The sequence below is a fragment of the Meleagris gallopavo genome, chromosome 3 (genome assembly GCF_000146605.3).
Source record: "Meleagris gallopavo isolate NT-WF06-2002-E0010 breed Aviagen turkey brand Nicholas breeding stock chromosome 3, Turkey_5.1, whole genome shotgun sequence".
Classification (NCBI taxonomy): Eukaryota; Metazoa; Chordata; class Aves; order Galliformes; family Phasianidae; genus Meleagris; species Meleagris gallopavo.
Window position 1 is genome coordinate 53840108 of NC_015013.2, and position 25217 is coordinate 53865324.

The 25217-nt window shown below is 39.7% G+C and overlaps 1 long non-coding RNA gene across 1 annotated transcript; it reads right to left on the minus strand.

Moving 5' to 3' along the window:
• Nucleotides 1-966: 966 nt before the first annotated feature.
• Nucleotides 967-22609, minus strand: LOC104910321. The gene is made up of 4 exons (XR_792962.3): nucleotides 22527-22609; nucleotides 16375-16555; nucleotides 12867-12947; nucleotides 967-5822 (listed from the first exon to the last, which is right to left on the minus strand). It is a non-coding gene; the product is annotated as an uncharacterized LOC104910321 (long non-coding RNA).
• Nucleotides 22610-25217: the final 2608 nt, after the last annotated feature.

A 25217-nucleotide genomic window follows, 5' to 3' on the forward strand; every position in this document is an offset into this window, starting at 1 on the left:
TCTATTCATAAAGCAGATATCAAATTTACATCCTTTCCAGATCTCCTTTGCTCCTTTTTTTTTTTTTCCCCAGTAGTGTATAAGAGATTTAAATAGATTATTTGGGTTAGAATATGAAATCATTTTGCATGCTCTTCCCCAACAGTTGATCCAGTCCTAAGAAGAGCTTAACAGAAAAACTGAATCCAATCCGTGAACTTTACATTCTGTACTTGGCACATCTGGAGTGCTGTTTACTAGGGCAGGATATTGGAAAGAAGTCAATGGGCCTGGCTCAAGCATTCACAGATTGCATCGCCTCAAGCAACTTGTTTGTCTTTTGTGCATGTTTTTTTTTCCTCCCACTCACTGGTATTCTGGTATTCACTGGTAGTTAGAGTGGTTTTTAGAGCAGTATGATATCTCACTATATTTGCAAGTGCACAGCATGATAGATTTCTGGTGTTGATCAATACCCTCATACTCAAATGACAAAGATATGCTTTGGGTCAAGAAACTTCTGAGCCTCTGTACTGGGTTTGGCTGGGACAGAGCAACTTTCTTCACAAAAGCCCATATTTTGCTTTGGATCTGTGCCAAAGTGTCTTAAGTTACGCACCCACATTTTAGCTATTGCTGAAGAGTGTCTGAATGACATCAAGGCCTTCTGTTTTCCATTGTGCCTCCTCACTTTGAGTAGGCTGCGATAGAAGCTAGGAAGGGTCACAGTTTGGTCTGTTGACCCACAGTGTCCAAAGAGATATCTCGTCACGTAATGTCATTATCAGATGACATTCTCAATTTCTCTAAAACTAGGGAGAAGCTTTTCTGAAGTAGACAATGCTCTGGGGCCAGTCTACTGATCAGATATGTTGAGTAATTCCCTTTCTGTCGGTCTTTTCCTTTTTTGTTTTATTCTTCACCTATTACACATTACCTTTTTTTCTTTCCTCATTTTTGCACTTGTGATTCTCTCCCTCATTCTGCTGGGAGTAATGAGCGAGTAACAGGATGGAAACTTACCTGCTACAGCCTTAAACTGTTGAAGGCCATGAATGTGTATTCTAAAAGCACTGCTCTATGCCTGATCTATTCTTCTGAATTGCTGTATTTGCATCTTTATCTGTTTTATTTATTATTAGAGCCAGGATACAAGGCCAAGTGCAAGATAGATCTTCTCCCACAGAGTCATTTCATATTCTTAGGTACTTACTTCAGTAATCATCTGTGTGGCATTACTTGATTTGTGTCATTATTTCAGAATTCATTTTCATGTGCCAGTAATTGGTTTTCAGTAGTGGATGTCAGGGTAGTCCTGACTCCAGTCTCCAATATGCTCAGTTTTATGTAGAAAGTAAACATCTTCATTATGAATGACTGACAAGCGTCTCAAACTAGGAGGATTTTAGAACTTTATAGTAGGTTTTTTTAACACAGGGATAGGAACTTGAGGAAAAACAAATTTTCTCCAAGTTTGAATAGAATTTCAGCAACAAAATTACCTCCACTTAATGTTGTCAGTAGGTACTCAGATCCTTCAAGGAAGAATATCCAATTCCTTCAGTATAGCTGCTTTCTGATCATTTTTGCAACTATGGTCATATATGTGCTCATCTGTTTTTCCTCATTCAGAAGATTGTCCATAAGGGAAAGGCAACTTGCTTATTCATGCACTGGTTTTCTGAAGCTTGAGATGTTCATCATAGCTGAGACAGTGATGTTCTTTGACGACAAGGAGCAAGGTGCCAACCTAGAAGAAATAATTTGACCACAGATCTTTCTTCATGTGTTCTGTCTCTAGTTTTCCAGCTGACAATGTCAAGTACAGTAAACAAATCTAGTAAGTTACTAAGCTGGTAGCATTTCCCACTCCCACAGTCTAAGGTTGTTTCTAAAGCTCTTGCCCAGCTGCCTGCCCTATCAACAAAAACCACCCTAGAATTTGAAGAGAGAATAACAACTTGCCTCCCCAGTGTGAATAGTTAAGACTAATGAGGCCCAATGCACTGACAACATTGTCAAGTTTGGCACTCAGGGCCCCAGATAAAATGGGAATTTAAGGATATTAAAGGACATTCTCCTGTAAGACTTCCTCTTCCAGAAACTCACTGGAAGACTGACGGTTTTGCAGGACAGGAAACTGAAGGGTAGCTGGAAAGATGTGGGGCTGTCTCTACAGTCTGCATGGATGAGGTGTACCGAGCCATACATCAGCTTGGTACAATAACAGCTCTGGACATAATGGGAATGCTTTTCTGAAGGCAGACTTAGGCAGGAATACTCAGAGATGTGCCTGTACTGGAAGGGATTGGCCTTATCCTAATAGCAGTATTTAGACTGAGTTTATAGGGCATTGATTACAGAAGATGTGGCTAAGAAAAAGATTTCTCTGAAGTTATTTTTGGATACCTTATTCAGTCTGTGGCTTGAGGGAGCTCTTCACCTGAGCCATTACTTCCTTAGGAGGTTCAGGGCAAGCAGACAATTGGTAGCTGTGAGACCTGTACTGGATTCAAGAGAGCAAATTTGATTGTGATGCTTGGGTCTATATTTGTACACACAAAAATGGACTGAGATTTATAGTCTCTCCTTCACAGGATGGGATTGAATTTCAGTACCCTCTTAGAAAAGGAAGTTATGACTGAATCTATGATTCATCCAAAGAAGAAACGAATAAACCCAGTACACAGAGGTAGAAGCAGCTGTAGATTAAAAACTCCATTAGTCTGCTGGAATTTGGCACAGATAAAGCACTTGGGCTGAAAGCTATGTATCTGTGTGAACATTTAAAGGAGGATGCATCTAAAATTGCCTCTAAAATTGAAGGAGGCCCTAAACACTTAAGAGAAAGCATCCAGAAGAAGAGGATGTGGTATAGAAGACATACTTGGAGAATGCTTAATGTAGGTTGGGGGTAGAGCAGAAAAAGGGAAAGGCTAGCTGCAGGCCTTGAAGGTCATTTTCTAACCCGTAACTTTCCTACTTCTCCTTCAAGTGAAGGAATTTCAGTTGGAAAAAGGATCCAGAGGGTAGGCCACTGACATAAATCTCTTTCCCTAACATATTTATTTGGATTTAGCAAAGCATCTCAGAAAGTACTGAGGCTGTCCAGTTGAGAAGTATTCCTGGCTGGGAAGCAGCCTTCTGGACAAGCTGTTGGTTGCTGCATACTGGCCGTACAAGACAGGACTAATGAAACCTATGTGTAATTTTCACTTCACCATTCTTTATGGAAAACATGTGCCAGTGTTGTCCTTTGGTTCAGTAACATAGCAATCTGCCACAGGGTACCTGCTTTTTCCCCTCTGACAAGCAAGAGACAGAATAAGTTGGAGCTAAATAAAAGTAGAAGAGAGAAAAGAACACTTCGATCCTAATAGACTTTTGAATGTCTAGAGAGACAGAAGCTGAGGGAATCACACTTCTAGGAGAGACAAGCTACAGGCTTTCACAAACATTGTGAGTAGATGTGGGAAGTAAATGCATTTCTCAAGTGATAGGTTAGCAGCTAGTAAGGAATTGAAACAATATTCTCATATAGAAGAATAAGTGCCTTTAAAATAGACACCCAACAGGTTTTCTTGTTGTTGTTGTTTTCTTAAATAAATGCAGAGTAGCAAAATGGTGTTGCCTCCAGCCAATTTAATATTATAAAATGTTAGTGACTTGGGTCCTATGATTTATGGACCACATACTTCTAGTCTTATTGAGGAAATTCTTCATTAAAACAAAGCTCCAGCTTGATAAGCCTACTGAATTTACCCAATTATTTTGAGAAATGAGTTTTGGCTGTCTGCATGAATTGGACTGGAAATCTGTTTTCCCTGTCTAAAGAGAATAATCCTTATAACTTTAAATGTTATGGCAATTTAAATGTTATAATGTTTCACAATCATGTATTTAAACACAGAAATATGTTTATTTACCCAAACGAAACAGAGGAAATGATTCCAGCCCTCAGGTTTTGAATTCCCATTTAAATATGTGAACATCAGTTCACAACTTAGAGATGTTTGTGTATCTATGTTACCTTCAAAATACTCATATTTCATAGGCTTTTTCACATTAATATTCACCAACAGTATCACAAAAGTTCTTTTTCTTTTACATAACTGTAAGCAACAGTAATTCTAGAAACACTAGAGAAAAAAAAGCATAGCAATGTCCACAGTTACAAGAAAAAGTGCACATTACTTGGTCACAATCACAGTCATTACTTGGAAAACTATATGTAACAAGTAGATATAAAATATCACCGATGCCTTAAACTCATTGTCAAAAAATGGAATTACATAAAATTTTGTACATGAAATAAGGCAAATTTAGGAATGCACAAGAAAATTGTTATTCAACAAAAGCCAAACAACAGAACAGATAGTACAGTAAGCATAAACTAAATTACTTTTTCTATATACTTAAAAATAAACCTGCCATAGTGCACAAAGAAAACACCATTAATGTGTAATCAATATTATAAAATAAGAAATAGAGGGGTTGGGAAGAGTGGGGGGTGAGGGAGAGAGAAGAGTTTCAGTATAGTTGCAGCTGCATCCATTTACATTTTTGTACAGTTTTTAGCTAGGCCTGGGCATTATACAAATCATACCAGAAGTGTCAGTGACCTTCCTCCACAAGAATTTTGTTTAAATTAAGGAAAAAATAATAAATACACACAAGAGTGCAAATTTTCAGATTGTCACTTGCAACCTCTTAACATTCATCACCTATATCCAATCACAACTAGAGGGACTTGTCCGGGACAGCAGCAGTGATCATGGAGTTAGATGAGCTCACTGTAAGAAATCAACTTCTAGTTTTGTTTTCTCAATGATATGTTGTTTTTTTAAAAAACCCTCAACTTTTTATTAATTGCTAATAAAGCTGCAATATATTACAGAATGGAGCTGAGAATGGTATGAATGCAGGAAATGCATGCTTCCTTTGGAAGGTATTCTGTAGATGACAATTTACAGTACACAGGGGAGAATTATCCAGCATCAAGAGTTACTCACTGTAGAAAGAATATGAAGTTGGGGAGAAGGGCACAGTCAGGGGTTCAAGAGAGGAAGGGGGACTTACAATAGCTCCTCAAAACGTTTTCAGGATCAGTGAAAAAGTTTACCAAAGTAAAAATGAAAAATCTTGAATGAAAACGAAAAATCTTTTGTTTTGCTTTTTATAAAAATTACATTTTTTTAAAATACAAGATCCTTTTAATTGCAATTGTGCCCTGTAGCAACAGGACATTTGGCAACAGTTTGCCATATACTGCAGCTTTAAGTCCAATGAGTCAGTATCACATTCCACTAATATTGCACTTGGATCTTGAACCATTTTTCAAAAAAACATCACAGCATCTTCTGTTTCCTCCACGTGTTAGAACGAGTTAATTTCTAGCCACTGTTTTATGCTGACACACTAAAACAAAAGCAATAGGCTGGACACAGTAAAGTACCTCAGAAATACCAGAGGTCGAAGTTCACTTGAAGCACCTTAACACATCACTTTATGGATCAAGAACAGTGTGGCATTATGGTAATTAACTCTCCTAAAAGACTGCGCGGTAACTGAAGTGTGTGCTCTGGGAAATCAAAATGTCATTAGTGGAAACTCTGAGATAAGACCAGGCCAGTGTGTAGGTCACATGACTCAGTTCTGCTGCAAAATCAGGTTTTCCAGTTCATCTGCAGAACGCAATAAAAAGGCAGCTGATTCCCTGTACCCTGCCACCAGCTGCCTCACAGCGTTGATCTCAGTGGGGCTCAGCTGGGGCCTGGAGCTTGTACTGCTGGAGGAGCCTGAGCTGCTTGCTAACTGCCTCTTCATACTGAGATCTGTTGGACCTGCAGGAAACAAAGGGAAAGAAAAGAAGGCTCAGATCCCACTGCCAGAGACATTTCACCACCACAGGTTTGTAGTGACAAAGCCACAGCAGCAAAACTGTGGATTTGTACTTTCAGTTGAGTGCCAGATAGAAACAGCACATACAAGTAACAGTCCAGTTACTATTCCCTTGACAGGAACCACAGAAATTTGTTTTCATATATGACAGGAATCCTTAAAATTCTACTCATGTGACACAAGTCCTCTGCCAGCAGGAACTTAGCCTCTGGGGTATCCCAGCAGTGCAAGCTGCTTGACCTGACACTGATGGGATCTGCTGCTGGCAGGCAGGCCATCTGCACACTTGCATTCATTATCACAGCATACTGAACTTACATCCTTTAGATATCTATTTTCACAACTTCCTGTTGCTTCAATTAGCACATGGCCAGATTGTGAATCTCTTACTGACATAGGTAACTGGTCATTTATTTGAATAGCCCCAATGCCACGTGTTAAATAGCCAATCATTAATGATCTGAGGTTGGTGACAATCTGTCTGATATAGGTAGAAACACACTGTAAATTTCTTGTGGGCCACATACAGCTGGCAATATTCTGCAGGGACCCTGTAAGGTCTGAGCACTGGCAAGTGAATCTGCAGCAATCACCATGTTCTGCTGGCAGCTTATCCACTGTACCATTGTGTTCTCATCAAAGAATGCTCTCAAGAACACATTTGCTACAGCAGAACACAGCACTCCCAAGGGGAGGCTGCAAATTACTGCAGGTAACAAAGCCACCCGCTAGCATGAAGTCCAGCTTTCTGGGGAATTTCTGGGGTCCACAGTTAACAGCTAAAGCATGCGGTGCTTTGATGAGGTGTCTGTCTTTTCCACAGAACACTATTCAAAGTTTTTTTTCTGCCTGGAGCTTTATACCAGCAAAATTGGACTCAAGTCTTTTTTAAACATATGATTCTATGACAGATGTCCTTATATCATAGAATATTTTGAGTTGGAAGTGACCTTTAAAGGACATTGAGTCTAACTCCCTTGCAGTGAACAGGAACACCTACAGCCAGATCAGGTTGCCCCCAGCAACTCTCTGGGCAACCTATTCCAGCACCTCACCTCCTTATTGTAAAAGACTTCTTCCTTATATCCAGACTAAATCTCCTGTCTTTTCATTGGAAACTATTTCCTCTTGTCCTGTCACAACAGACCCTGCTAAAGAGTCTGTTCCCTTCCTTCTTATAGCTCCCCTTTAGTTAATGAGAGGTCTCTATGAGGTCGCCCCGGAGCCTTCTTTTCTCCAGGCTGAACAGTCCCAGATCTCTCAGCCTGTTCTTGTAGGGTAGTGTTCCATCCCTCCCGTATCTATGTAAGTAAATATCAGGAAGTTTATTATATGCAAACCTGGATAAATAGCATTCATTCACTTGACAGTGTAGCAAATCTATACTTTTATCAGGTAGAAAAATCAGCCTAACCCAGTATTAATTTCTGCAAACTGAGATTAAGTTATCCACAGCAATACATCCTGCGTTCCTATGAAATAAATGTCACTGTCCACTTCCACCTGGAAAAAACTATGTCAGGGCCCAAGCTTTCTCAGCACTGGCCCACTGGATACATGTTTCTCTCTAAGGAGATTGGAATCATTATAAAATCTAGCATATTCAACTTTAGATTACTAAACACACCAATTTGTATTCCAGGGATGTACCTAAATAATCTCATCAGAACCACAGGATTAAGCACTACACTCAAGAGTTGCTCTGATTTCCAGAAGCAGAAAATCTGGTCAAAACCAAGGATTTTTTCTTTCTTCTATGTTTATGCAACAGTATTGCTGAGACCACAAGAATGCTGAAACTGCCATGTCTACATTTTCCCTGAAGTTAATGAAAACCTCCCCTCTATTGAAAGGAGAATGGGACTACGAAAAGAAACTACTCAAACCAAAAGGGTCTGCTTAGATCTTCCCGGTTCCTGCTATGTAACTGGCATGAACACTACTTAGCCTTACAACTATATTATCCAGTTTTACACTAGCATAAATGAATTGACTTTAAATGACTTCCAGAGTACAAAGGATAAATAAGAGGACAATGACCTCAGCAAATGTTTCAGAGCGAACATACGCTACAGGCAAACGATCACAGTGGGAAGAAGCACAGAGGATACTTCCAAGTAAAACCTTAAACCAGCACAGAGAAGGGTATACTAATCATAAAGTCAGCTGGAATGAACAGTGGTGAGAAGCCATTAAAGACTTGTATATTTATTGAGGCAGCAGCAGAAAAGCTACCACTGACATATTGAGGACATCGTGCTCCAGGTAAACCTACTTTTACTTTCATGCTCCTGCCTTGATTCTCATTCATGTCATAGCCTAAAACACACACACAATATAGGGCAGAACAGAGCTGCTGTGGCAGAGCACAGGTTTTTTTCCTGAAAGAAAACTGAAGGGCTTTTCTCCTTTGTAATCTAGATTTTAAGTAGTTGAAGAGAAAGTTATTAGACTCCTCACAAATGTAACAACGTACTCACAAGTGTAACTCCTCACAAATCTGTAGAGTCAAAATGCAGACCTGGCCCTGTGCTCCTAGATATCCCAATTAACGATTTTGAAGACAGCTCTCTAATTCCTCAGAATACGTGTCTTTGAATCATAGACTCATTAGGGTTGGAAAAGACTTTTAAGATCATCTAGTCCAGCTATCTACCAACCACCAATATTGTTTTGTGCAAGTGCAGTTGTGCAGTTAAGAATTAAGAAATTAATTTCACTGTGCTACTTCAAACTATTTTTTTATTATTATTTACAAGTAGAAGGAAAATAGGTTTTTCATTTCCAAGGCAAGTTCTGCTTTGTTCTCAACAAGTAACCGTTCCTTGTCCTTCTTCCCCTCAGAGAAAAGCATCCCAGGCAAAGAACAAAGAAACCCTGACACGCAGAAAAGAGTTCTTGGCTATGGTTTCTGTAAGTGAGTATAGCCTGCCTTCCCAGGAAGGGAAGACACACATGCTGTCAGAGAACCAAACAGAAGGAAAAGAAGCCATGCTTGATGCGAAGATAAGGACTTCAGTTCTTTTAATTTTGCAATGTGACCCCTATGCCCCACCTCCAAAACTTGCCAATGACAGGCCAAGCTTTACATCTGGGACAATATCTCACTCGGACATTCATCTCATGATGTATTACACAGGATTCATCTTTTAACAGCTATGATAGACACTTACTGGCAATATTACAGATTATTAAAAGATTATTAAAAGTTCAGGCTGCTTTATGCTAAAAGTGTTTTAGCTTATCTGTAGTTCTATCAGTCATAACTAGTCTTTCAAGCAGGGAATCAACTTTTTACAAGGATAGAGAGTGATACAAGGGGGAATGGTTTTAAGCTCAAGGAGGGAAGGTTTAGATTGGATGTCAGGGGGAAGTTCTTCACAGAGAGAGTGGTGAGGTGCTGGAACAGGCTGCCAAGAAAGATTGTGGATGTTCCATCCCTGGAGGTGTTCAAGGCCACACTGGATGGGGCCCTGGGCAATCCAGTCTAGTACCACATCTGGAGGGAAGGTCGGTGGCCCTACCTGTGACAGGGGGGTTGGAACTTGATGATCATTGGGTCCCTTTCAACCCAAGCCATTCTATGATTCTAGGATAAGGAATAAATGCATCTTACTCTTCTAGTATTGATTTTCCTGTGTAATTTTGTTTAAATTAGCTATTGAAAAACCTAAAACTTAATACATTTCCACCACATTTCTTTACCCAGGCAAGTAAATCACAGCTATTCTGAAGGCTTCATAAAAAAAAACTGGTTACAGTATACATTTCATATACCTCCATCTCCAGAAGCCATCACTAGAGATGCCTAAATATGGAGAAAATTGAGTAGCTTATGCGCTATTTCTCCTAAGTAGAAGTATTTCCTTCATATGCTTAACAGGTACTTATTAACCTGCCAATCTTCACAAGAACGGGGGAGTGTGTCCTTAAATAGAGGGGAAAGCCTAATCTGATTTTTTTTTTTTTTTTTGTCAATAAATTTTGCAGTGTTAAGGTCCTCCAAGGTAGTACTGCATGATTTAGCATATTATTTCCCATCCTATAGTATTTCAGGACAATTAAAAATCCTATATGCAACCATCAACAGGTTCTATAGTGTCCATGGCAGTATGCAAGCAAAGATCAAGCACACACTGTAAAGGTGAACTTTATCTATTTTCTTAGTGTATGAGTGCAACTCATTATTGTCGTCGCCCATGTTCCTATAGCTGCACTACGTTCTCCTAAGCAGTGGGTTAAACATATTCACAAGACAGATCCTTTCCTTTATAATCTCTGCAGTATACTTGCTGAAGACTCCGAGATACTTTCCCTCTGTACCTTGGAGAGGCCACCTGGTTGACACTTGAAAACAGGAATATTGTACACTTACCACCTCAGTCCAGTTACACAGACCTAATTTCCCCCGTGAAGTGAAACGGTTCCTGCTGGAATCACATCAAGCTAAATAGGAGAACTCTGAAAATCCACTCTTCATGTGTTAGACAACCACTTATCAAGTTAGCTGCTGGGAGTATCTGCCATTAAATACAGCGTGGGCAAATGGCTTTTCTATAAGTCACAGGTCTGAAATTAAGCTGGTTAAGCAATTTATGTTTAAATTAATTACAATTTAAATTAATTTAAATTTATATTTAAATTAAGCAATTTAAATTAAATTTCAAAATATGACTCAGACATAGAGGTACTATTACTGATCGCCTAGACAGTATCACCTGTCCCAGCAAAACTCCCTTTAGAGTTGTATGCTATACCTGGATAGACAAATCTTATAATTACTGCTGAAGTAAAAAATAAAATAAAAAATAAAAATCAATAAATGAATAATAAATATATCAATGACTCTTTCAGTATCTCTAATAATTAAGAATAATAAATCATTTTTAAAAGTTAAATGATTTTAAGCATCTAAGATTCTATACTTTTATTAGCAGCTAAGGAACCTCTTTCAAAGAGTTTCTTGTGTCTTTTCTACTGCACATATACTTCTCCCATTTTTTTTTCCCCCATAAGGAGCTTCAGAAGAATCATACAATTACAAGGTTGGAAAGGATCTACAAGATCACCCAGCCGTCCTCCCACTACCATTGCTACCACAAGCAAGAAGTGAATATTTACTGGATTCACCTCTATTCCCACAGAAATAAATAGAAAAAAAACATCAAAACATGTAACTTCCCCAAAATCGGATGTATTTACTACTACTGTTTTATTGCAATATTATGTTTCTTGTACTCCTACCTCTAAACAGAACACATGTGCCTTAAACTATTCTTATAAGTGTCAAGAGATCTTAGATTGGGAAATCAGGGACCAATGCATTGGGCCTTTCAAGCCTCTTTCTCACTCCTACCCTTTTCCCTCTGGGAAACACATTTTTCGATAATTTAAACTGTTGCCTGAGAATAGAGATGTCAAAATACAAAAATATCTACCATCACTCAACATCACACATTTTCAACAATCAACAAACACATTGGTTTTCAGTGACAGGATTAGATTATATGAGACACTCCAGTAACATTTGATATCCATCACAGGAGATTAGTTACGTAGTATACACTTCTCTTGTCTGCCTCCTGGACTTTCTATAAAGACAGAAAAGATACTGTCCGATTAATTCACAGACATTTCATCACAGTTCCTATGGTGGGAGCAAGATAATACTTGCAAATGCCATGCGGCTGATAATTTGGAGAGGAGAGGAAGAAATAGGAGGATCGCCTTAATACACAATTCAGACAGTATTTCACAGACGGAAATTTCCACTTCTGCCACAACATACGCCAATTTCTCCCAGTACTGCATTTTGCCTTTTTGAAATGCAACTAAGCACGCCCTCACAGATTCCTAACTGTATCTATCTTGTTCTGCATCTATGTGATAAAGAGAGGCTCCTTTGCCTTTCCTTTCTACCTCCACTTTGATTTCAGAAGGATAGCACTAAGAATACAGAAAACTGTACAGCAGTAAAGACGTAAAGAAATGCTGGAGAAGGCAACTGGGTGGTTGCCTGTTCACCCCCTGCATCATGGCCAGCCATGCTGTGGGTGACCCAGTCAGACTTTAAGAACTGGCTGGACTCCTGATATTCTCAGTTGGACTTTTTCTTTTTTAATTACTTATTTCTACTTTATTACCAAGAAACCTCTACCGAACATTCAAATGTCAAGATTTTACAGATGATAATCTTTACAGCTTCACCAAATCCGAGCACATTTTCTCAGAACAGAGAAAATCCCCATGACAACTCCCTCTGCCAAGTGTTGTTTGTGAGCCATTTCATAAAGGTGCTGGGGTTCCTCATAAGCACATAAATTGGCACACTTTCCCAATAACCTGTGGCTAAATTACTTTTGATTAAACAACTTCAAAAGTATTCAGCCCACAGATGACCTCTGGATGGAAACTTTCAGTTCAAGTAGTTAAAGCTTGGTAAAGTTTATAAACAAGGAAAACAAGTTTGCATAAAGGGAAAAATGGAAAAGACATACAATAATTTTCATAGAATGGCTCGGGTTGGAAGGGACCTCAAGAATCACTAAATTCCAACCCTCCTGCTACAGACAGGGCTGCCAGCCACTAGATCAAATACTAGATCAGATTCCCCCGTTTATCAGTAACAAATATCAACAGAGGTTAACGTGGACTGAGTTTGAGATAGATTGGTGGCTCCTCATTTTACAAAACTACTACAGAGATCCTGCAGCCTGAGCTGCTTGGATGATATAGTAGACTTTTCAAGAGCTTGAAGGACTAAGAAGGCTGATTTACATGTAGGTAAAGCTGAGAATGGCCTGGAGAGCAGAGGCATCATGGGGCAGCAGAGGGAGATGAGCAGAGTGACTGGGGTACTTGCTGGGCAACAGGAATTTCAGCCAGATTGTGAAGGCCTGCTTGAGGGAAAGGGGAATGCAAGAGACTCGTGTGGATTCAGGATCTGGCCAGAGTGTGACTTTATTAGTCTTGCAAGGAAGACTTACCTGAGTTGGAAGGAGACTGGACGTTCGTGGAGCCTGGGAGGCAGTGCTGAGTTGTGGCTGTAGTGGAAGTTGGCTGCAGATCTGTGTAGAGAAACAGAGACAGAATAATTGTTTTGTCATATCATAATACAAGGGAACGTCTTGGGTGAGTCTTGCATAGCCAATCTACCATCCGGTCTGAGACGCAGGGTTTTTGTTTGCTTTTTTTTGTTTGTTTGTTTGTTTGTTTTTAAACAGACACAGTTGGAACTGGCTGACATTTCTGCCTGGAAAAGCTGACAACAGAGAAGTTGTTCCCAGATCACCTTGAGGAAGCCCAGCAGTGGCAGTAGAACCATATTTTCTAAGGGAAAATGGGCCTTGGGAAACAAAGTGTCTGTGGAGATCCGGTCCTGACAGCTGGAGAGAGTCATCATCATAGAATGGCCTGGGTTGAAGAGGACCACAATGATCATCTAGTTTCAACCCCCCTGCTATGTTCAGGGTCGAATGGCAATACATCAGACAGAGACATCTGGGATGTTCCTACTTCTGTGGGTCTCTGACAAATGATAGTGGCAATTAAATATTTTGCTCCCAATGGAGTAATTTGTTTCCTGCCCTCAAGCTGGATATCTCTCCAGGTATGGTGGAGCTGGGCTAGATAAAGCCTCTGTGGCTGGCAAGCCAATTCATTCACACTGACATCATCCTGGGGCTTTTCTTTTCAGCTCTGTAAGCAGGAACTTCATCAAACTTAAAAAACAAGAAACATGGAAAGCCATACTTCTCAACAAGCAGTTCTCCTTGAACATCTAGAAGAAATCAATAGTTTCTCTCCAGCCTGTGTACAGGCTGAAAGAGGCTCTGACAACCTGAGGATTTCTTGCTGTTCAGACGAAGCTTTCAAGCTGAGCTGGTTTGCATAGATGGTTTAAAAGCAGGGGAAAAAATAGAAAGGACTTAGAGACCACACCTTTCCCTGCTGTGTTTATTTCACTCCTACAAAAAAAAGGAAGGGTCATTGTACAAGCTGCTGTGTTCTGCTTGCTCATATTTAGCTGTTGCATGAAAGCTCACTCCATACAGTTGTGTAAGGAGCTAATTATGGATCTGTAATTCGCCATGTGGAAGGACAGACTGAGGAGGGAAGCACTGCAACAACAGACACAGATAGTTCCCTGAGCCAAAGCCACCAAACAGTTGGGTGAGCAGAGTCCGTAAGATGGTATCAGTGTAGAAATGAACTCCATAGGGAAGGAAATAGTCAAATTAAATTGTTAACTGAGTGGAAATGCCCAGAAATAGATATTCAAGCTATGAATTTTAGCTAGCTTTTCCAACTTCTTCCTTTTTCCTTGTTTTAGGAAGATACACAAAAAACAGACTGTATTTGTTTATACATGTATTCTGACTGAGATGTGTATTTATTTTTACACTAGGAGAACACTTGTAAAGGTGATGAGAGCATTTGATGGGTTTCTGAACTGAAAAGGAAATTTGTTCTTAAAATTCACTTATATCCTGAAAACAATTTGCAACAAACTCTCTCAATTCTCCAGAGAGGGAATTAACAAGATTCCCTGAAATTAATAATGATTGAAAACAACCACCATGTGAGATCAGTCAGAAGGGAACTCAACTACAACCCCAATCAAGAATGAAAAACCAAGTATCTGTGAACATGTAAGAGATGATGATCAAATCCCAAATAACTGACCTCCAAATCCCCTAGTTTGTCTTAAAGAGCTAATGGAGCTAGAGACTTTGCATTCAGTAGTCCAGAAATAATCAGTTTGACTACTGATCGCTTTTGTGTCGATGAAACTAAGAAACTGGTGGCATTCCCACTCCACAACATTCCCAATGAACTTCTTGAAATGGCAGGTGGGACACAGATCTGCAGCCAGCTACATTGCTAGCATTAACAACTGGTTTCCAAGTGCAGTCACACAGACAGTAAGTTTGTACAGTTTTGGATCACATGAGATCCCTGCAGAGAAGATGGACAACTCTGTACAATGCTTCAACTGTGCAAAGCCAACTGGAAGAGGTGCAACAGTTTACTTTTCTTCCAAAGTAAAAAAAAAAACAACCACCACCAAAAAAAAAAACCACACATTCAGACAAAATTTGCTAGGGCAAGTAGGAAAAGGAGAGGAAGAAGAAATGTTTGAACATACATCACTATGCAACCCATAAGCATTCCACTGACCCCTGTATTCTGGTATTGCTACATAGTGGAATGCAGTGAACTCCCCACAGTTAAGAAGTAACGTTAGCTGTACAGCCTCTGATAGCTCCAGGATAACGATTTTTTCCTACAAAACCCATCTTCAGCTTTAGTTACAACAAAGCACTAGACTCCTCTACATTAATGATACAAAGAAAGTGTTGCTTCTAATCTGGAAACAAGACTAATTTATGATGCCAAATTGGTACCTGTATTTTTTTTTTTTTTTTAAATAAAGCATATACTGAGGTGACAGAATACTCTTGCCTAAACTCTACAGTCCACTGTAAAAAGGGAGTTACAAAAATGTGTCCAGTTACAAGAGGTTTGAATGGAAGAACAGGGATACAACGCAGTCGTGATTCCATCACAGTTTAGGATTACATAGAACAATTCTGATGGGTTGTACTGACAAAGAAGATGCATGGGAAGATCAATTCTACTTGAAAGAAAGAACAAAAGCAAACTGTTTTCAGTGGGAACTTGCTTAAACATTCTCTGACCATAATATAATAATGTAAAATAATTTTAAAGTTCTTGTATATTTTCCCAGGAAAACAGATTTCCACAGTCTTACTCCTGTGAAAGCGTTTGATCAGAGATCGTATTAAACACCGCGTGTGTTTTTTATTCATATGGAAACAACTGTAACCATCATTCACTCTCTAAGTGAAAGAATTTTGAGAACTAAAATACTGCATTTTAAAAGCTTTTTAAATATATAGCACAAATCATTCACTGAAGGAAGATGAAGTAGACACGACTGAAGGTCACCAGTACACCATACACTGCAGGCTGCAGCCTTGATAACATTTTGAAAATTGCTTAGCATGCTGAAAAATGGAGGCTGTAGCTGAACACCTCCTGTCTTGCCAAAGTTAGCCCGTGTACCTGAAGCAGAAAACTCCCCAACAACTGAGGATTTTTCAATTAACACTTGTCATGCCAGATTCTTACCTACAGTAAATTAAGTTAGCCAGACAAACCATGTGAGAAATCTATGCTAATTCATTTCCTTCATAAAATGTATGGAGCTTCGTGCTTTCAAAATCCAGCCACATAGCTTGGGTTCAGTCTCATTGAAGACTGTTGTGAGTTAGTCCCTTGAAACTGAAAGAGACTTGTTCCAGAGAACAAGGATTTTGTTTAGCAGTAGTTGTCTGCAAGATTGCATTCCTCCTCATTATCCACTTATACTCCATGGATACTGAATCCCTTGGACTAGCTTTCTGTACAGCAGGGGAAACATACACATGAGCACATATACACACAGACGTATTTCATAAGGCAACTCACCACTGCTAGAAGCATCGTTGAGATTTAGCAGCCCACCTCCGAGCCCTCTGTAACTATGGTAACTGTAGGTCCCATTTCCATTAATGTACAACACCTCCTGTGTGCTGGAAACAGCTGACGTAGAGTAAGTGACCTGGGCTGGCTCCTGTTTGTACTGCTTGTCAGCTGGTGTAGCCTCATCCTGCAAAAAACAAAGAAAGGTTTTGTATTTATTTTTTTGTTCATTTTACCTTGCATAAGAAGGGTCTTTTCCACTGTTAAGACTTCCCATGTATTTGCTTTCACATAATTTTAATTCATGTTAAACAAGCACAGACATGTCTCTGATAGGCAGAACAGCAGCTGAACAGAAGCAAATAAATAATCTCAGATCTATGGGAAACCTGTATTTTTATTTATTTGTGCTCCAATAGCCAAACATACAGTTTCTTAAAAGGGAAGAGACATCCTCTCATCCTGAAGAGCTCAGTCTCCTGCAAAACCCATCTCTGTCTAAAAATAGTATGGGAAACAAGAAAGAAGCCATTACTTTCTGACTACAGGAATCACTCCTCTGAGTTGGAGAGCTGTCTCCTTCTCAATAAAAGAAATCAATGAAAAATGTTCCAACTACTTCTCCTGAAGTATCATTCTCAGAAGTGACAGAAGGAGTAGAGAAACTGAACATAGCCACATTTTCTCTATTTGCAGATGGCTCAGATAGTGACCATGCCTACAAGAATCAAAGGGCAAAGATGATTCCACAAACATGATTTGAAAGCATTTGTAATCTTGCATTTGAGCAGCAACTGCACATCATGCATTTCCCTAACACTCTCAGTTTACTTCTGCGATGCTTGCATGATACAGAACAATATTTAGCACAACTGCCTCACAACTTTCCCCTAGAGGAGATTGTTTCAGAAGTCTGTTTTTCTCCATCAGATGCTGTAAGTACTGCTGAGAGCCCCACACCTCCACTCAGACTCACAGTGGCCACACAAGTGAAAAGAAGAAAAAAAAAAAAAGCATCAAGATTGACTGCGTTTTGTTAGTTGCAAAAGGAAAACCATCAATATCTGACAAATACATTTCAGTGAGTTCAAATAAAACTAAGGAGCTATAATATTTTAAGAAAACCCACAAGTTTGGTTGCCAAATATACCAAACTTACTGAGATTGCTACAAAAAATTACAAACAACCTTTTTTTTTTTTTTAAAGAAATATCGATGTATATACCAGCATAGACAAATCAAATAGTTCAAACAGCATCTGGACTCTGTCGAAGAAAAAATGGCTGTGAAGTAGATTTCCTGTTTGCATTAGTCAGTCTCACCACCAGCTTTTTCGAGATGAAGATATCCCTGTCTTTTAGTTATTTATTGGCTAAAGAGATTGGGCTATAATTGAGATGACTCACAAGATAGAACATATATTATTAACAGAAATTTTAATATTTAATACAGAATGTTGAATCATCACATAATTAACTCCATAAACAATCAGAATGAGACCTCTTGGGCACTAATAGGAACTGAAGCTAAGCTCTGCATTTTTTTTTTTTTAGAGTTGGCCAAGTTGCCTTATACGCATTTTCTTAAACAATAATAGACTCAAGCAAAAATTACATGATTTTTTTCTTTTTGCAAAGAATTCAACCTTAATATCATTTACCTTTTAACTCCAAAGGAAACTGGTATCTGTCATAAGAGATAATGTATTAATTTCTACAAGAAAATATTCATAAGTTATACAGGAAAATTCTATCTTGGCAAGAAAGCTTAAATCATCCAATTCTTTAACAGCCTCAAGGCTGAGATCCTTATTTCTAAAAACTAGACGATCCTTTCTGCTATAAACTCCCTGAATGCCTCAGTTTATGCTCGTGAAGATTTGCAAGGGATCTTCAGCAAATTTACCAATAACCGGGTCATGATCAAGGGTGCAGTGCGAAGGGTACTAACTCATGTAAGCTGCCACAATAACTAACTATATATGCACAACTGACATATCTTTACCAATACATGTACCAATAACTCCAGAATAATTTCTGTACAGCCAAGAAGTGCTGTCCCACAGACAAGAAGAACATCTTCTTATTCCATCTATCTGTGTACCACAAATTTGCTGTTCCTGCACTCCAGAGCCCCTCTTGGTCACTGTGAACTGAACATACAGCAGTGAGCTTTTTTCAGACCTGATGCACTGAGCTCATGGAAGAGCACAACAGAGCCTGCTGCATGCTGATGCATGCTAGCCTTTGTGTTGGAGCACATCGCTGAGAAGCAAGAGACCAGAGCTCTCCCTTCTTGTTGCGATGCACAGTGAAGAGGCGTAAAATCTGGGATGTGAGGTCTTTGATAGCTTTGGTGGGGGGAACCTGAACTCAAAGCTTCCATCTCTTAGCAACCAGACTAAAAGCAAAGCTCTGGGAGGAGTCATAGCTGAAGTTGTGCCACTCACTGAGTGGAAACGTACAATTCATAGAACAGAGACAGCAAACAGCCAGGGAGCATGATTCAGGGATGCTTCCAGCGCAGCTCCCTGTCAATACTCCTGACTCAGCATCTCCCTATCACAAAACTCATCAGCTGCTCTGACAGTGGGATCCAAAGGCTTTGTATCAAACTAGTTTTGGCCACGCGGGACACGTGGTGTGCCCGGCGCTAGGAACTCAGGAGGTAACCACATCCTGGCAGGGAAGACACTCCTGAGGCCATGAGATAGGTTGAGCAGAATGCCGTGCACGGGACTCTTGGTTCTGCACATGAGATACTTAAAGCTGCCTTCTTCTAAATATTACACACATTTTTAAAAGCAGTACCCAAATAGTGACTAAGGTGCCATTTGTTTCAGTCCTGAAGTTTAGGCTTGAGTGCTTAGCTCAGCACCTCAAGATGTCTAAAATCCTACCCGGTTTCTACATTTAGACAAGTGTGTTCTGAGGCTCAGGGGTCAGCCCTATCTGTAGGATTAGCATGAGTTGGGTTACAGGGGTTTAGGCATCACCTAACGTACATTCCTCCAGGATTTTAGCATTTTTAGGAACCTTCTTCACTTTAAAGGCAGAAGTTTGTACTAGAAATAAGCTGTCTTTCTAACAATATTTCCCTTCTGACTTTATTTGGGAGGAAAAGTAATTTAGGTCTTGAGCATATGATCTGGAAACTGATGGAATCACAGAAATATAGAAATACCTCTCACGTACATAAGCATGCTAAAATGCATATTATCTGTTCACTTGATAGACTGGAATTTGCGATCCTCAACTTAGTGTATATCAGAGAGATTACACTGTTTCACATTTATGCCTAGGTCTATATCAGGAAAATAGATCATTTTTTTTCCCCTTCAAATTCAAATAAGTTTCTAATCATTTTTATTTATTTCTCATGTAAGCAATTAAATAACCTTCTAAGGACTGTACATAATCAGAAAAGATTTCATGAACAGTTGTATAGCCTGTATACCAAGGAAACCCTGCTCTGACTGACTGACACTTTGAAATTCTAAGGAATAGTTTAAAGGGAAATACTTCCTACAGCAGCACAGATGTTAGTACGGAATGTCACAGCTGTGCTACAAATAATCCAACTGGCAGCATCCCAGTGTCCAACATCAATGCCAGAGGAGATAAAGTATAGACATCTTTTTAAGGAGTCTGTCTTTTCTGGAAAGAACTCTAACAGCACCAAGGTTCCTTTTCATTCCTCATCTCCTTTACCACCATCATAATAATAAAAGAAAAAGCTTATTAAAATACGCAGCCCTGGCAAATTGATTCCATTCTGAGTTTTGATCCCATACATACGCATCAAAAATTCTGTGCACTCCCGTTAAGACAAAATGTAGCTATTGCCTTGGCTTTTACTCCACTGTTATCATTAAGCATGAAAAGCAAATGGACAATGCCGGCTGACCAAAAAGCTAGCAAAACTTCTGCAAAGGGAATATAAATTTTAATGTTCCAAAAATGGCAAAGACATGCATTTAACTTGCTGCTTTCATGAAAGATCAACAAATTAACAGCTCTGCAAATACCAGCTTTTAACTGCCCCTATGTCAAGGTGATTTTTTCCCACTCAATTAGAAAAAAAGAGAAACAAAGGAACACATTTTTGCCTCATGTTGCCTGACATTTCATTTTTGAATATATTAAACTGCTTAATGTGGATTAGTTTTTGTTCCTGTCAATACGTACTGCTCTCACAAGACAACTTTGAGGCTAGAAAACCTTGAATGTAGATTAATCTTCAAACAGATAGGAAAGCCAGTCTTCCATTTCTTCAGCACAGGAAAGAACATATTCACTAGGAAAAATGAAACACTTTCATATTCTTTAAAATAATTTTTAGCCTCAATAGCCTGTAGTGGGGCTTTAGAAAAAATTAAATAATGTTTCATATATTTTTCCCATCTGGGCCACACCAATTTATTTCTGTGATTTTTGATTCAAAAAGTGAAATCAACAGAAATGCATGATAAAACTGTGCAGCACTTTTCAACATATACACAATTAATCCTCACAATACTCTTGCTGAATGGGACTTTTATCACTGTTTTTCAGATGGTGAGATTCTGGCAATCTTAAGCTAGCATTACCTACTACATAAGTGCTTGAGTTCTACAACCATAACAATGCAATGGCCTTTGGTTTGTTTAACTATTTATTATTTTTTTTAAAATAATGGAAAGAAACTTGAAATTCTGTCACAGGAACACTCTGCTGAATCTGAAAGGGCCGGGAGTGGCCATCAGCAACTGCACGCAGCAGTGTTGGAAGCAGGGCGAACCATGGGATTCCTGGCTCCTGTTGCCAGGTCTGTAGGCAAGTCCCCTTCTGGGAACTCAGGCATTGCTGCTGTTTCCCTCTCCACCATGACATGATAACATACATCCTGTACTCTGCCTCTTCACATTTGTTCCATGCTGTGCCTTCCAAATGCCTGACTCATCCCATCTTCTCTGCTTTTGCAGTTTCACCTTCTACCCTCCTTCTCAGTTTTCTTGCCCATAAGTTTTAATTTCTCCTTTTCAAACAAGACTCTTGTTCCCTGATACCCGAGTAGTTTCAGCAATTCACGTCTTTTCATCTCCTATTTTGCATTTCACCATTGTTAACATTCACCAACGGTCCCATCTGAGGTTCTCTCTCCCTTTGAGACTTTTTTCAGCCTCAGATTCCCAGTATCCTATCCTGTTCAACAAAAGCAAAGCTGGCTTCTACATTTAACAAAAGTCATTCCTGTTTTCACCTCATGTTATTTTTCCTTATTCATTATTACAATCAGAAAGGTCAACACAATGGAAGGGCAATACAGGAGTACAGTAGCAAAGGGGCTAGCGCAAATCACATTATTGTAGGGGTTGGAAGGGACCTCTAGAGATCATCGAGTCCAACCCTCTGCCAAAGCAGGTTCCCTACACCAGGTCACACATGTAGGTGTCCAGGCAGGTCTTGAATATCTCCAGAGAAGGAGACTCTCCACAACCTCCCTGGGCAGCGTGTTCCAGTGCTCCGCCACCCTCACCATAAAGAAGTTCTTGCGCACATTCATGCGGAGCTTCCTATGCTGCAGTTTCTGGTCGTTTCCCCTTGTCCTGTCTCCACACAATGCTGAAAAGAATCTGGCCTCACCACTCTGCTCCCCATACCTTAGATATTTATAGACCTGGATCAGCTCCCCTCTCAGTCTTCTTTTCTCAAGGCTAAACAGACCCAGTTCACTTAGCCTTTCTTCATAGGGGAGATGCTCCAGGCCTTTCACCATCTTTATGGACGTCTGCTGGACTCTTTCCAAGAGATCCCTGTCTTTTTTGTACTGCGGAACCCAGAACTGGACACAGTACTCCAGATGAGGCCTTACCAGGGCAGAGTAGAGGGGGAGGATCACCTCCCTCGACCTGCTGGACACGCTCTTTTTAATGCATCCCAAAATGCCATTGGCCTTTTTGGCCACAAGGGCACACTGCTGGCTCATGGCCAACCTGTCATCCACCAGGACACAGGTTCCTCTCCGCAGAGCTCCTCTCCAGCAAGTCATCCCCCAACCTGTACATGCAATTATTTCTCCCTAGATGCAACACTCTACACTTGCTTTCGTTAAACCTCAACAAAAGGTTGAATTCCATTTTGTTGAATAGGACAGTGTTACAAAGGAAAAGCACTCACCCATCACTGAAGAGGTAGGTTTGCAGGGAAAATTCCACACGGAAGGGATCTCCAATCAGAGATCCTTCCCCAGTGGCAGTCAGCCCTTAAATAGGGTCTAAGAAAGGTACAGCCAGGCTCCACCCCTTCCAATCACATGGGAGAATTGCCTTCACCTGTGCTCGCAGGGCTGATCAGGTCCTTCCCCAGCTGCTCAATCAGTGGTTCAGGCTGTGACTCAACAGTTACTATACAGACATATCTGACCTCATTTCTTTCACTTCTGCTTCATCAAATCCCATTTCACAACCTCACTCTTTCTTCCTTTGATCCTTTATCATCGTCACTTGTGCTGTGGTTCACAGCTCCAGCGTTCATCTCCTGTTTTCTGTACTGAAACCAGATTCCTAGTTACACCCACTGAAATTCAAACATTCTAGGAATTTAGCAACTGAATATCAGTTGTGTAAGCATGGGCATCCAGCAAAACATCCTTGGCATAAATGATGCCAAATGTACCATTACAGTGCAAATATTAGATAGCATTATTTACCTACTTATTGTGAAATGGTAATCACAATTAAGGATCAAAGTATCCTTAAAGGACAAATCTTTCCTCATTTTTGAAAATGGCTGAAGTTTTCTCTGAAATACTTCAATAGGTGGAAGACATACAGAACAATAAACGTCATCAAGTTATTACCCAACTGGGTATGATAATAGAAAGTGTCAGCTAATCTTAATAAGTGATGATACTATTGACTGCTTTGATTGCATACATTGTTCTGGTTGAACTCTGCATCTTTTTATTGGTTTTAAATGCACAACATTAATTCTCCTGGCTTTGACCCACCTTTTAATTTTATGACCAATATACGGGAAGCCCAGAAACCTAAACAATATTATAGCATATCACAGGATAGTATATTTTCCTTTAACATGGCAATAAAGCTGTTGATTCACTTAGCAATGAACTTCTTAGCAATGGTGGAAGTGGAATTTCCATAAAAGATGGATGTGAGGATTCACTTCAGTTTTGGTTTTCACTGCACATCCTTTCTCCTTCCTCTCTAGTTGCTAAGGCTAGTAGTGGCATTATTATCCACTAAATAAAACCTGTTCAAGACCAGGGAGAACAAAATTAAAGACATATACAGTTCACTGAATTCAAAATCCAAATGAGGCTTTATGATAGTACTTTAAATAAAAAGAATCAGACAATGTAAAGTACTAAATATTGATAGTCTTTTAAAAGAATGACATCTTTTAACAGTATTAGAGGTGTTCTTACAACTGTGATCTAAGCATGGAGGCAAAACGAGCAAAGGAATAGGTGACATCTTTTTCTAGACCAGGAGAAGAACTTCTATTCCCTAAAGCAAATGTATTAAATGATATCACCTTTCTCAGAAAGCCTTATTTTTCTTCTATCACAATCTGAAAAAGCCAGATATTTCTCTGAAGTCAGCATAGATTCAGTATTTGTAATGAGAACATTTCTACAGGTTTCCTGATCAATTTGTGTGCAGAAGACTTGTTTCATGTGACTTTGTTTGCTATGTTGCATATCTCAAAGCTATTATTAAAAAAAATACCTACAAAATTCCCAATCTCTATAGTTAGGCATTCAAAATAAACATCTACAGGAGATTTCAACTACTCACAACAGATCTACTGCTGAAAACTGAAAATTATTATTATTTTAAATTATTAGAATATTTATAGTCTGTTTTAAAAAAGTATTCAAAACACACCAGAGATGTATTTTATCATAGGTACAAAGTTCTCCGATAACTTCCCAAGACAGACACTGAATATTTCTCCACCTCTTGGGCTGCTCATGGTGTTTTTTTTTTTTTAAGACAATACATACACTGAGCATCCCCTAGCCCATTGTCCAAAGTCATCAGGACAGATGGATTCAAAAAACTAATTGTACTTCTGGGCCAACTTCTCCCACTTCAAATTTAGTTATCCTTCACTAGAAACATTCCAGAGGATAAAGTACTAGAACGGCTCAATGTCCAAATGGAGACTGGTGGCAAGTGGTGTCCCTCAGGGGTCAGTACTTGGACCAGTACTCTTTAATATTTTCATGAATGACATCAACAGTGGGATGAAGTGCACCATCATGAAATCTGCAGATGACACCAAGCTGTGTGGGGTGCGGTCAACTTACTGGAGGGATAACAGTCCATCCAGAGAGACCTAGACAAGCTCAAACAGTAGACCCAGGTGAATCTCACGACATCAACAACTCCAAGTGTAAGGTCATGCAGCTGGGTTGAGGCAATCCCTGCTATCAGTAAAAGCTAGGGGATGCAAGGATGGAGCACAGCCCTGATGAAAAGAACTTGCAGGTACTCATGGATGGGAAGCTAGACATGAGCAACCAGTGTGCCCTTACAGCCCAGAAAGCCAGAAAGCCAGCTGTATATTCTGGATGCATCAAAAGAAGCACAGTCAGCAGGGTGAGGGAGGTGATGCTTCCCCTCTACTCTGCACTAATGTGACTTCATCTGGAGTAATGTGTCCAGATGTGGAACCCTCAGTACAGAAGAGATGAGGACTTGTTGGAGCACATCCAGAGGAGAGCCACACAGATGATTCAAGGGATGAAACACCTTCCTACAAGGACAGGCTGAGAGAGCTGGGGCTGTTCAGCCTGGAGAAGACTTCAGAGAGACCTGAAAGCAGCCTTTCAATATCTAG